Consider the following 12,871-nt stretch of genomic DNA (forward strand, 5'->3'; position numbering starts at 1 on the left):
TGCTCCACCGACGTACTCCTTCCTCCTATATATACCTACGTACCCTCGTCAGATCAAATACGGAGCAAAAAAACTAATTCCACCGCCACAACTTTCTGTATCCACGAGATCCCATCTTGGGGCCTGTTCCGGAGCTCCGCCGAAGAGGGCATCTACCATGGAGGGCTTCTACATCAACACCATAGCCTCTCCGCTGAAGTGTGAGTAGTTTACTTCAGACCTTCGGGTCCATAGCTAGTAGCTAAATGGCTTCTTCTCTCTTTTTGGATCTCAATACAATGTTCTCGCCCTCTCTTGTAGAGATCTATTCGATGTAATCTTCTGTTTGCGGTGTGTTTGTTGAGACTGATGAATTGTGGGTTTATGATCCAGCTTATCTATGAACAATATTTGATTCTTCTCTGAATTCTTTTATGTATGATTGAGTTATCTTTGCAAGTCTCTTCGAATTATTCGTTTGGTTTGGCCAACTAGATTGGTAGTTCTTGCAATGGGAGAAGTGTTTAGCTTTGGGTTCAATCTTGCGGTGTCCTTACCCAGTGACAGAAAGGGTTGCAAGGCATATATTGTATTGTTGCCATCGAGGATAACAAGATGGGGTTTTATCATATTGCATGAATTTATCCCTCTACATCATGTCATCTTGCTTAAGGCGTTACTATGTTTTTAACTTAATACTCTAGATGCATGCTGGATAGCGGTCGATGAGTGGAGTAATAGCAGTAGATGCAGAATCATTTCGATCTACTTGTCTCGGACGTGATGCCTATATACATGATCATACCTAGATAACCTCATAATTAGTCTCTTTTCTATCAATTGCTCAACAGTAATTTGTTCACGCACCGTAGAATACTTATGCTCTTGAGAGAAGCCACTAGTGAAACCTATGGCCCCCGAGTCTATTCCCATCATATCAATCTCCATTACTTTATTACTTGCTTTGTTTTTACTTTGCCTTTTACTTTTTACTTTGCATCTCTATATCAAAAATACCAAAAATATTATTTATCATCTCTATCAGATCTCACCCTCGTAAGTGACCGTGAAGGGATTGACAACCCCTAATCGCATTGGTTGCGAGTAGCTATCATTATGTGTAGGTATGAGGGATTCGTGCGTGATCTCCTACTGGATTGATACCTTAGTTCTCAAAAACTGAGGGAAATACTTACGCTACTTTACTGCATCATCCTTTCCTCTTCAAGGAAATCCAACACAGTGCTCAGGAGGTAGCAATAAGTGTACTAGATGTTCCCCTTCAAAATGGCCAATTGTTGGCGCCCTTCCCGCTCAATATTTGGGAAGAGGACCAGGGCCTCTTACTCTATATATAGGGCTAGCCACCATAGTATAGGGGCATCTGGATGCGACCCCTCAAAAGGGACACCACCACCACAAGAACACCCCTCGCGAGGCTGTTCTTCCTTTGTACTATTCTTCATCAACCCCGGAGGCAATCCACCACACCACACACTGGACTAGGGTATTACACCGCAATGGTGGCCTGAACCAGTATAAATCTCGTGTCCCCTGTGTGTTCATCTTGCTAAGCCTAGATCCCTTGCGAGGCGACGAGACGCGAGTTGGCAGAGGAGAGATCTTCGTGCGCACCCCAGAGTTCGAACCTCAAGGGTCTGTCGAAACCCGCAATCCGACATTTGACGCGCCAGGTAGGGGTGCGTCGGAATCGTGTCTTCCGCCGTCTTGCATTTCATCGTCCGTCGCATCCATGTCTGACGCTCATCGAGCCCGTGCCGAGTGTCGCGCTGCTCACGCGGTCCATGTCGCCTAGACGGTCCCCGTCAGCAGGCCTCCCCGTTGTTCCCCGTCTCCTGCCGCCCACGCCGCCACCGGCCCGGCTAGGAATGAGCAGCAGGCACTGTCGCTGCATCCCTCGGTGTGGCGGGAAGGCCGCACCGCTACCCCGTCGCTAACTCCAGCGGGCTCGTCGTCGCACGCTCGTCGCGCTCCTGCGGACGCGCACGCCGCATTGCTCCTAGCACGCGAGCTCCTGCACTACCGCCCTGTCGACGATCTCTTCGACGAGTGGCTTGCCCGCATCACCGAGCTCGTCAGTGCCGCAGGGGGCTCCCCTGCGCCGTCCCATGGCGCTCAAGGATGGCACCCGTACATGGCTCCTCAACCTGCCTCCCAGCACGATCTCCTCTTGGGACGAGATGTGCACTCGCTTCATCGCCAACTTCCAGGGCACTCGTGACTGGCCCCCGGCCATGAGTGACTTGCGCCGCATCAAGCAACAGCCTGGAGAGACCCTGCAAAAGTACATCCAACGCTTCAACAACGCCCGCCTCAAGATCCCCAGGGTGACTGAGGGGGCCATCTGTCGGATTTCGGGTTCCGGCAGACCCTCAATGTTCGAACTCTGGGGTGCGCGTGGAGATCACACCTCCTACCTACTCTCTCCTCGTCGCCTCTCAAGGATCTAAACTACACGAAGAACAACACAAGGGACACGAGGTTTATACTAGTTCGGGCCACCATTGTGGTGTAATACCCTACTCTAGTTTGTTGTGTGGTGGATTGCCTCAGGGGCCTATGATGAACAATACAAGGGAAGAACTGCCTCACGAGGGGAGGAGTTCTTGTGGAGGTGATGCCTCTTGGGAAGGATTGAATCCGGATCAGTTGGCTCTAGATCCCATCCCCCACCTACTGTGGTGGCTAGCCCTATTTATAGAGCGAGGCCTTGGTCCTCTTCCCAAATATTGAGCAGGAAGGGTGCCAACAATTGGCCATTTTGAAGGGGAACATCTAGTACACTTATTCTGGCTAAAGTCGGTCCTCGCCTGCCAAAGACTCTAACGGTGACGCCGGCTTGGGCTCCACGATGACCTCCATCCTACCGTTCTGCTGGTCTTGGTCTTGTTGCACCGAAATGGTTGCCTTTGCTTGATACTCTTGCCTGCGCTTGCCCCATTTGCACCAAAGATGAAACAAGGGCACTGCGCAGGCTGGCGCCCGCCTGGCTTCGGTCGTCATGGCTTGCATCACGGGCACCTCGTGACGTACCCTGCGTTGATCCCTCCGCCTCCTCGCGAGCCAGCCTGACGAGGTTGTGCCTGAGGAAGCTTCTTGTTGTCCGCCCCGCGAGGCTTGGCCCCTCGCGAGGGTCTTAAGCATATGTCGATGAAGATGGGCCGTACTGGGCCACTCCTTGAGCCACGCCGCAGGCCGCAGGCAGGCATGTCTGGGTATCCCCGTTCCCAAAACGCCGACAGTAGCCCCCGGGCCCAAGGCGCGCCCGGACTTGGCTTAGCAGAGAAGCGAAGGGGCAAGTGTGAAGTGTCGCGGGCCCCAACAGCCTGCGGCCTTGGGCGCCGCATGGCGGTTGATTGGATGTGGGCGTCCCTGCATCCCCACGACGCCTCGGCAACTGCACGAATTGACAAGAGAGCGGTATCCGGCCAGGCTTCCCCTCCTTGCCTTCTTCTGTCATTGCCCAGATCCCCTTTCTCGCTCTCCTCCTTCTTGCTCCCGAAATCCCCAGATCTACTCCAACCCTGCATCTAAGCAAAACATGGCGCCTCGCTAGACCCCGGCCGGAGCCTGGTACTCGCCCGCTCTGGATCCTCCGAACGTGTCGGAGAAGAACCTTGCCCGGACGCGCCAGATGATGGCGGCGCAAGGCCACGACGGGGCAGCCGCGCTCAAGGTTGGCTCCTCCCTTCCCAAGGACAAAGGAAGCACTTTCTACCGGCTCTTCGTGAGCGCCATCGTCGCCGGTCTGGTGCCTCCCTTTTCTGAGTTCTTCTTTTCTGTTCTCCGCCATTACAACCTGCAAGCTGTGCACCTCCATCCCAACTTTGTTCTTCTCCTGGCGATTTTCGCCTACTACTGCGAGGCTCACGTTGGGGGTAAGGCCCTCGGTGGCCTTGCTGCGCCATTACTTTTACCTTCGGGTTTCTCGCGGCCCCATCACTACGTGCGCGAGCTTTATTGCGTACTCCAGCTCCAATGCTATCTCGAAGCCCGGGAAGAGGATCAAAGGCTTCCGGAGCAAGTGGGTCATGGTGGATGCTGGGCGCATCTACCGCCGGCTGATCCTGCCTACGAGGCAGCCCGAGGCCGTCGACGCTTGGTCCCACGCGGAGCTCGTCGATCCCCGTGCGAAGCCAATGCTGGAGAGGATAGATGCGGACCTGTGGCTAGGCAACATGGCGACGACGAAGCTGACCGGGGCGTCGCTCCTGAGGGAGTTCCTGGAACATCGGGTGGCTCCGCCTCGGAAATATTCGCTCTCGTTGTGGAGGCTCGGGGAGGCCAATGCCACCCTTCACCCGAGCTTCGTAGTCCTGGCCGATGGAGATCTGGCCGCGGTCCTCCAATCTTTGGTTGGGGGAGACGTGGCGAGATTGGAGGGTGCTCCTGTACCCCTGTTCCTTCGGGACGATTGCGAGCAGGTGGTGAACTCCATGCCTACTTTCAATGGGGATGGGCATGTGCCCGCGGAGGTTCCTGAGGACCTGGCAGCCCTGGCGACGGTGAACGTATCCTCCAGCGACTCTGGCAGAGAGGAGGAAGAAGAGGGGCAGGAAGAGGAGCCCGATTCCAAGGCGACCGACGGGGAGTCGAGAGAGCCCCTCCCTCGGAGCAGGTCCCGTGCTCTTCGCCTCATGTCGGACGACGACGAGGATGGCTGTCACGCCCAAGATGCGACCCTATCCTAAAGGAACTTGAAGGTCCCACCAAGAATAGAAGCGCATCTTGAAGACACTTTTGCAAGGTGGATATCATTACATCAACATTACATAATAGATAGGGATACATACATAAGGCATATAATGCCACATGAATACAACATCATCTTACATAAGAGCACCATCCGACTACGGATGAAACACAAACAGAAACTCAAACAACATCCACCCTGCTAGCCCAGGCTGCCAACCTGGAACCTATCCCCTGATTGAAGAAGAAGCAGAAGAAGAACTCCAAACAAGCAAACATCGCTCTCGCTTCAAGATCATCACAGAACCTGTACCTGCAACTGTTGTTGTAGTAATCAGTGAGCCACGAGGACTCAGCAATCCCATTACCATGGGTATCAAGACTAGCAAAGCATAATGGGAAAGGAAGGGGGGTAAAGTGGTGAGGTTGCAGCAGCGACTAAGCATATATGGTGGCTAACATACGCAAATGAGAGCAAGAAGAGAAACAACAGAATGGTCGTGAAGCTAGCAATGATCCAGAAGTGATCCTGAACTCCTACTTACGTCAAACATAACCCAAAACCGTGTTCACTTTCTGGACTCCGCCGAAAAGAGACCATCACGGCTACACACGCGGTTGATGCGTTTTAATTAAGTCAAGTGTCAAGTTATCTACAACCGGACATTAACAAATTCCCATCTGCCACATAACCGCGGGCACGGCTCTCGAAAGTTTATACCCTGCAGGGGTGTCCCAACTTATCCCATGATAAGCTCTCGCGGTCAATGAAGGATATTCCTTCTCCCAGGAAGACCTGATCAGACTTAGAATCCCGGTTTATAAGACATTTCGACAATGGTAAAACAAGACCAGCAAAGCCGCCCGATGTGCCGACAAATCCTGATAGGAGTCGCACGTACCTCATTCTCAGGGCACACCGGATAAGTCAAGCTACCAGTAAAACCAGCCCTCAAGTTGCCCCGAGGTGACCCCGCATGCTGCTCGGTTCGGACCAACACTCGAAGGAGCACTGGCCCGGGGGGGTAAAATAAAGATGACCCTCGGGCTCCGGAAACCCAAGGGAAAAAAGGGCTAGGTGAGGCAAATGATAAAACCAAGGTTGGGCCTTGCTGGAGGAGTTTTATTCAAAGCGAACTGTCAAGGGGATCCAATAAATCACCCAACCGCGTAAGGAATGCAAAATCCGGGAACATAACACCGGTATGACGAAAACTAGGGTGGGAAGAGTGGAACAAAACACCAGGCATAAGGCCGAGTCTTCCACCCTTTACCAAGTATATAGATGCATTAATTAAATAAGAGATATTGTGATATCCCAACATAATCCTGTCCACCATGGGACAATCTTCAACTTCACTTGCAGCTAACAACGCTATAAGAGGGGCTGAGCAAAAGCGGTAACATAGCCAAAAAATGGTTTTCTAGGAAGGGTGAAAAGGTTAGAGGCTGACATGGCAAATTGGGAGGCTTGATGAGCAAAAGATAGGTAGCGTAGCAAAGCGATAGAGCGAAGCAACTAGCATAGCAATGATAGTAGTGAGATCCAGGGCAGCGGTCATCTTGCCTGAAATCCCGCTAGGAAGAAGAACGAGTCCATGAAGTAGACGAACGGGAGTAGTCAAACGAATCCTCATAATCAGAACATTACCGGAACTAAGAAGCAACACCGGAAAGAAACAAACAACATGGTAAATGCACAAGCATAAACATGGCATGATGCACTAACAAGTATGATGCATGTCCGGTTTAATGAGGCATGGCATGGCAAAGTGCAACAAACAACACTACAAATTAAGTGGAGCTCAATATGCAACGAATTGCATATTGACGAAACACCACATCAATTAGTTAGTTCTCTCTCGGTTTGGTACCCAACAATATTAAATGTTATTAAACATGGCAAGGGGTGAAGCATATGAAAACTACCTATCTAGCCAAGTTTAAATGAGGCCGGAAACAACAAACAACAATTCCGGAAAATCCTCATATGCGTATTTTGGATTTGGTACTGTTCTGCCCTAAAACATATTTTATTGTTGTTAAACAGGAAAATAAAGGGCAACATGTTAATCTATGCATTTTTCCACCCCATTTACATATAAAGTTTATTTAAAACCGAGCTACGGTTATTTAGTTATGAAATAAATCATTTTAGCATGGCATTTGAGCAAATTTAAACAAACAACATTTTAAACATTTTAAACAATGATGAAAGTGGCATATTATTAATCTACACAAAATTCTAAGCATTTTACATGTTTAAATCATTTTAATCCGATGCACGGTTGATGAGTTATTAATGCATGAACTTCACGGGTTTTTCTGCAAATCTGTAAATCCTGGGTTAATAGCTAAATTCGCAGATCTGGGAAAAAACTTATGCGGGCTGAATCTGAGGCAAACTGGGCTGGGGGAGCTGCTCACATTGGGCCTTGGCGCCTGGGTCAACAGCTGGAGCAGGCCGGCTCGGGCGGGCGCGGTCAACGCAGCTGAAGCGCTACGCTCTGTTCCTCTCGAATAGCAGCGCAGGGAAGAAGAGGATGCAGCGGCGGACTTGGCGCGATGCAGGGCTCCGGCGGCACGGGACTGGGATGAGCACTCCGGATAGGGCGCGAAGGCCGACAGGCGCGGATCTGGGCGGCGGGAGCCCTTCTCCGATAATGGTGGCGCTGGCTGGCGCTCCTGTTCGAGGCAAGGACAGAGAGAGAGAGGTTAGAGGGGAAGAAGTAGAACACGGAGAAGAGAAGGCAGGCCACCGTGACATGACCTGGGTGGTCGCCGGCCACGTTGTCCATGGCGGGGTCTTGCGGGAGCGGCGACGGGTCGAGCTGGGCCTGGCGCTCGTCCATGCTAGCCCCAGATCGGGTCAACAAGGGGGAACGAGCGGGCACGGCTCGCTGGAAGCAGTAGACACAGCGGGTGAAGCAAGGGAAACAGCGGCGCGACTCCGGCGAGGGGCTTGCCGCGCGGATCTGGCGGGCGACGCGACAGAGAGGTGGCCGGAGGAGGCGGACCGGGGGCCCTTGGGCAGGGAAGCAGCGGCCTGGTTCTGGTGGTTGTGCCCGTGCTTGTCGGCGTTGCACGGTGGTGGAGGAGCACTCGCTCGGGAGCTCCAGATCGAGAGGAGGACAAGGTGCACAGGAGGCGTGCTGGCGCTAGGAGCTCGGGGAGGCTGGCTGCAGCGGGAACGAAGGCAGGGGCGCGATCTAGATCAGGCACCGGGCGAGACAGGGAGGAGGAGAAAGGAAGCGGGGCATGGCGCTGGTTGGTTGGCGGCAGAAACGAGGTGGATGCAGGATGGATCGATGGTGAGAAGTGGCTGGCATTGGTTTGCTGCGGTTGAATCGGGAGGATCCCGAGGAAGGAGGCGACAGAGTGGAGCTAGTAACGGCGGCGCGACGGGACAAGGGAGAGGATTTTTAGGGTTTGCCAAAATGGACTAGGGGTGGACGAATATATACATCACGGATTAAGATAAGGGCTACCTCGTCCCTCCGATCGCAATCGGACGAACGCGAAAAATAGGCTAGGGAGTCCAATTAAAAACCAAAGATGCTTTAGGGATGTTTGGGGATGATCCGAACTCATCGGTCACGATAGCCCGGTTTGGGTTCGGAGCAGTTTACGGACGCACGTGAAGGGGTCAGTGCACTGTGCAGAAAGGGCCAAACGGTCGGACAACAAAAGAACGCTTGGTCTAAGAAACGTCAACGGAGGCGAGGGAGAAGCGGCAACTAACAACGGATGCACGTTTTATGAAAACATGCAGATGCAATGCGCATGATGCTATGAGATGAAATGCAAGACATGAATAAAATGCAAAACAAACGACAAAAACCCAACCACGAAGGAAATATCATATCGCATCTCCGGAAAAGGCAAGAGTTGGAGTTACGAATATGGAAAGTTGTATCCGGGGTGTTGCAATGGCGACGATCGAGGCGGGGAGTGATCGCCCTGGTCCCGAAGAAGGACAGGACGGGGCTGGTTCTCCGCGGGCCTGCTCCGGCTCCGAGGCGATCTGCAGGCGTGCGTCCTGCTCCCGAGTCTCCTGAGGCTGACCCCAGCAGCTGGCTCTCAGGCTTCAAGTTCGGCCAGAGGTTACTTGATCCCGCGGGCGATGACCAGTGAGTGCTTGATTCTCGTTTTTCTTCTTGCTTTTGTTGCTGAGGCTTGACGTCAATATTCCTTGTCTAGGCCGGTGCCTACGGTGAAAAGGCTGAAGGGAGCCCCTGAGGCTTCGTCTGGGGCAGTACTTCCTCCCGCGGGGGGAGTAGGCGGCAAAGCTCGGGCCTCTCCTGCCCGGTCATCCTCGCAAGGCCAGGTGGGGCGTGCTGGGGCGAGCTCGGCCCCCGCGGCCCAAGCGACTCCCGAGGCATCCTTGCCTGACGCCACTGCCGCGGTCATTGGGGCTCAGAAGGTCCCAACTCACCGTGCTGTGATCACGCTGTAGTCTTCTCCTCCTACTCCACCAACTGGACCGGCTCCTTCTACTGTCCTGGATCATGCTGCTGCTGAGCTGGACCGGCTGCGAGAAGATCTTCAGGGCGCCGACCCTCGCTTGGTGGCCGGGCGCCTAGAGCTGGCCTCCGGCTGGGTCCGCTCTGATGCTTCAGTTCGAGTGGCACTAGTTCAGGACGCGACAGCTTGCGACGAGGAGAAGCAGGCCATCCTTCAGGCCAAGGCTGCTCGCGACGCTGCCTTGGGTGAGGTTGCGGATGTCCGGGGTCGCTGCAAGGCACTGGAGAGTGAGCTGCAAGGCCTGCACGACCAGCTCGCCAAGGAGGTCCGTGACCGCCAGGAGAAGGAGGAAGAGATGAAGGCTCGCGAGACTGCCGCCAAGGACCGGGATGCCGAGCTTGATGAACGCCATGGCCGCTTAGATACGCTGGAGCAGGCGTTGGAGTCAAAGAGGATCGAGCTGGACGGCAAGGCGCGGGTCCTGGCAGAGGACTGCGTGGCCTTCATGAAGCTGGAGGAGAAGGCTCGCGCCTTGCTGAAGACGCTTTATGATAGCGGTCTGGAGAGCCCGCTGGCCGGCGCGGAGGACGTCCCCGCCAAGTTGCTTCCCTTCCTGATCCGCGCCCTTGAAGATGTCGCCCTCGGCCTTGGCCCCACGGCTGAGGCTGAGGCGCGTGTCCTTTCTTCTGCAGCGCTGACGCGCGTCTTCACCCACGTCTACCTTCGTGACCCCAACGTTAACCTTGACAGCCCGCTGGAGCCTGTGAGCGGCGAGCTTGCCGCTGCCGCTGCTGAGGCTGTAAAGGGTCGAGCGGAGGCTCTGCTGGTGAGGTTCCATGCCTTTAGTACCAAGCCGAGGCGAGGTGCTGAGGCTCCACGAGGCGAAACCGCCCAGCGCAGCTCCGCCACCAGCGATGGTACTGCCGGAAAGTGACCCATTCACGGCTCCTGTCCTGTTTTTAGCTCCTGCAACATGCATCATGCCTCGTGGAGGCGTTTAAACTTGTGTTTGGCGTTGTGAAAACAACCTATGGACTGTAATATTTGCTTTTGAATTCCTTGAGATTTGCATTTTTCCTTCCTACTTGCTTGTGTTCTACGTCGGCAGAGCCCGGCACCGCGCATACCTCAGCCGCCGTTAACCCGACCGGAAACCAGGACGGGACCAAGGAGTGAGGGGCTACGTGACCAGTTAGGCTCCTGAGTCGCGATGCTCAGGAGTCCCCCTTGACGCGCGAATAGCAAGTAGGGAGGGGAGATGTATGAATAAATCTACCATTCTATGTTGGCAGAGCCCGGCCCAGCGCATACCTCAACCGTCGTTAGCCTTTCGGAACTAAGGGGTGAGGGGCTACGTGACCAGTTAGGCTCCTGAGTCGCGATGCTCAGGAGTCCCCCTTGACGTTCAAACGACCTTCGTACCTTGGCTCCGCTCGGGGAGAGACGTGTGACGAACCAGGCCTGAGGGGCCTGGCTGGGTGGCGTGCATCTGGGCGTGAACCAGGCGTAGCCCCCGTGCCCAGCCCCCTCGCGCGGCACTCCTGAGGGGAGGCGTTACGATGGGGCCGGACACTGAGCTTTGGGCTCCCTGAGGTTGATGCGGCCGGGGCCACCCTCAGTAGTTTATCACCTGCGCGGAGCATAGCGCTTCCGGATATGTACGGGCATAGCCGCTCCTCAGCAGTGTCGTCAGCCAGCGCAGAGCATGGTGCTTCCACTGGTGCGTGGGAAGGGGCTCCCCTCTGGGAGGAGCCCCTGGGGCGTGTACAGCCCCGCCCTGACACGTGGTTGGCACGGTAGGGCTTGACGAGGTGTATCTAGGCACCCGTGAGCCAGCACGGGACTCACGGGGCCCTACCTCAAGGCGGGTTGTGCCTGGCTCTGGGCCTTTACTTGTAATGTGCTCCTCCAAATTTGGTTAGATGCCGACGCTCTATGTCCTCAGGTCCGGACCCTCGAGCAAGCTCAGCCGTCGCTGGTATGCTAGGTCGCGATGCCGTGGACAAGGCCAGGAGGTGAGGGCTGGAGAGCCAGTAAGAGTCCATGAGTCGCGATGCTCAGGTACCCCCCCTTTAACGTGCAAGCAGCCGACATGAAGGAAGAAGGGTGCTGCCACAAGTATCTAGTAATGATCATGGTGGGTCAAACGCATGACCCGAATAAACGCGAGACGGATACATGCCACTGGGTCAGGCCCGAGTGGTTTGGGGATAATGCAGCCCGAGGGGCGCCCCCAACAAAGTAAGCTAAAAACATGAACAAAAGGGATGCATGCCGCAGGGATGGACCCACGCGGCCTGGGAATGATGCAGCCCGGAGGGCGCTCCCAGCTGAAAATGAAACTCGAAGGATGTCACCTGATGATGTTGAAGATGAAGGGATGTTGAACTAGAGGACGGCGTACGCTGCGGAAGCAGATCTTTAGAGCCCCCAGGCCTAGGAGCCTCGAGAGGCTCCGGAGGCGCTGGTGGCTCCTTGCGAACCATCTCCATCTCTGCCAGGACTGTGGAATGCCTGGCCGCTTGAGCCTCCAGGATGCTACTCATGAGGCGCTGATGCACAACAGCCGTGTTCGGCAAGCCGTAAGGCATGCAAACATAGCTGTGGGGTGGACCTTCACAGCGTCCCACGCGTGAGGGCCAGAGGTGCTCCTGAGAGGCGGCTCGGTTGAGCCCTGGTATGTCGATGCAGACGCGCAGCCCACCATCCTCGCCCGGATGGGGAGCTACGACAGGTAAGCGGCAGCTGCCACTCATGACTCTTGACTCCTGGAGCTCCTGAATGATCTCGCTGATGAACTCCTGAGGGTTTGGCCCTCCTTGCCTTGCTCCTTCCTGAGGGAAACGTGCTTTGAAACACGCCTCCAAGTGGTGCCCGAGCGCCTCCCTCGTGATCTTGGCAAAGTCGATGGCCCTCTAGGAGAGAGCCCCCGAGCCTTGCCTGAGGAGGGCGCCGGGCGCGCCTTCCTATGCGACAGAAGGAGGTGCCCATTGAACAGGCGCGGATCCTGAGGGGCCTGCCTCCCGAGGGTTCGGACCGGGCAATGTCTTCTTCTTCTTAGGGACTGCCTCGGGAAACCTTCCACTCCTGAGATCTAGGTCTTCGATTGACGCGGCCTGAAAAGCACGCTCCAGAGAACACACAGCATCCCATTCCTCACAAGGCACCATCATGACTCCACCGCTTCATGGCATCTTGAGGACATTGTAGCCTTGAGGAGCCACTGCCATGAACTTGGCCAGAGTTAGGTACCCGAGGATGGCATTGTACGGCAGGCAGATGTGCGCGGCGTCAAAGTCAATGAGCTCGGTGCGGTAGTTGTTGCGCTTCCCGAAGGTAACAGGAAGGCGGACCTGCCCTATCGGGATAGTGGAACCGTCGGTGACTCCTGAGAAAGGCTTGGTTGTCTGAAGCTGATTGTATGGCACTTGGAGATTGTTGAATGCCTCGACGGACAGGACATTGAGCCCTGCTCCGCCATCAATGAGGGTCCTGGTGACTTGCACATTGCTGATGATTGGGGAACAAAGCATTGGGAGGACTCCAGTTGTGGCCGTGCACTTGAGTTGATCCGCTGAGCTGAGTGTGTTGGCGCACGCCAACCACCTGAGAGGGCGTGTGGCTTCGAGCTTGGGGAGGACTGTATTTACTTTGGGAGCGAACTACTTGAAGATGCGCTGAGAGACCGGGGTCTGAGCGCCGCCCAAGATGCAAG

The sequence above is a fragment of the Triticum dicoccoides genome, chromosome 2B, assembly GCF_002162155.2.
Source record: "Triticum dicoccoides isolate Atlit2015 ecotype Zavitan chromosome 2B, WEW_v2.0, whole genome shotgun sequence".
NCBI classification, from domain to species: Eukaryota; Viridiplantae; Streptophyta; class Magnoliopsida; order Poales; family Poaceae; genus Triticum; species Triticum dicoccoides.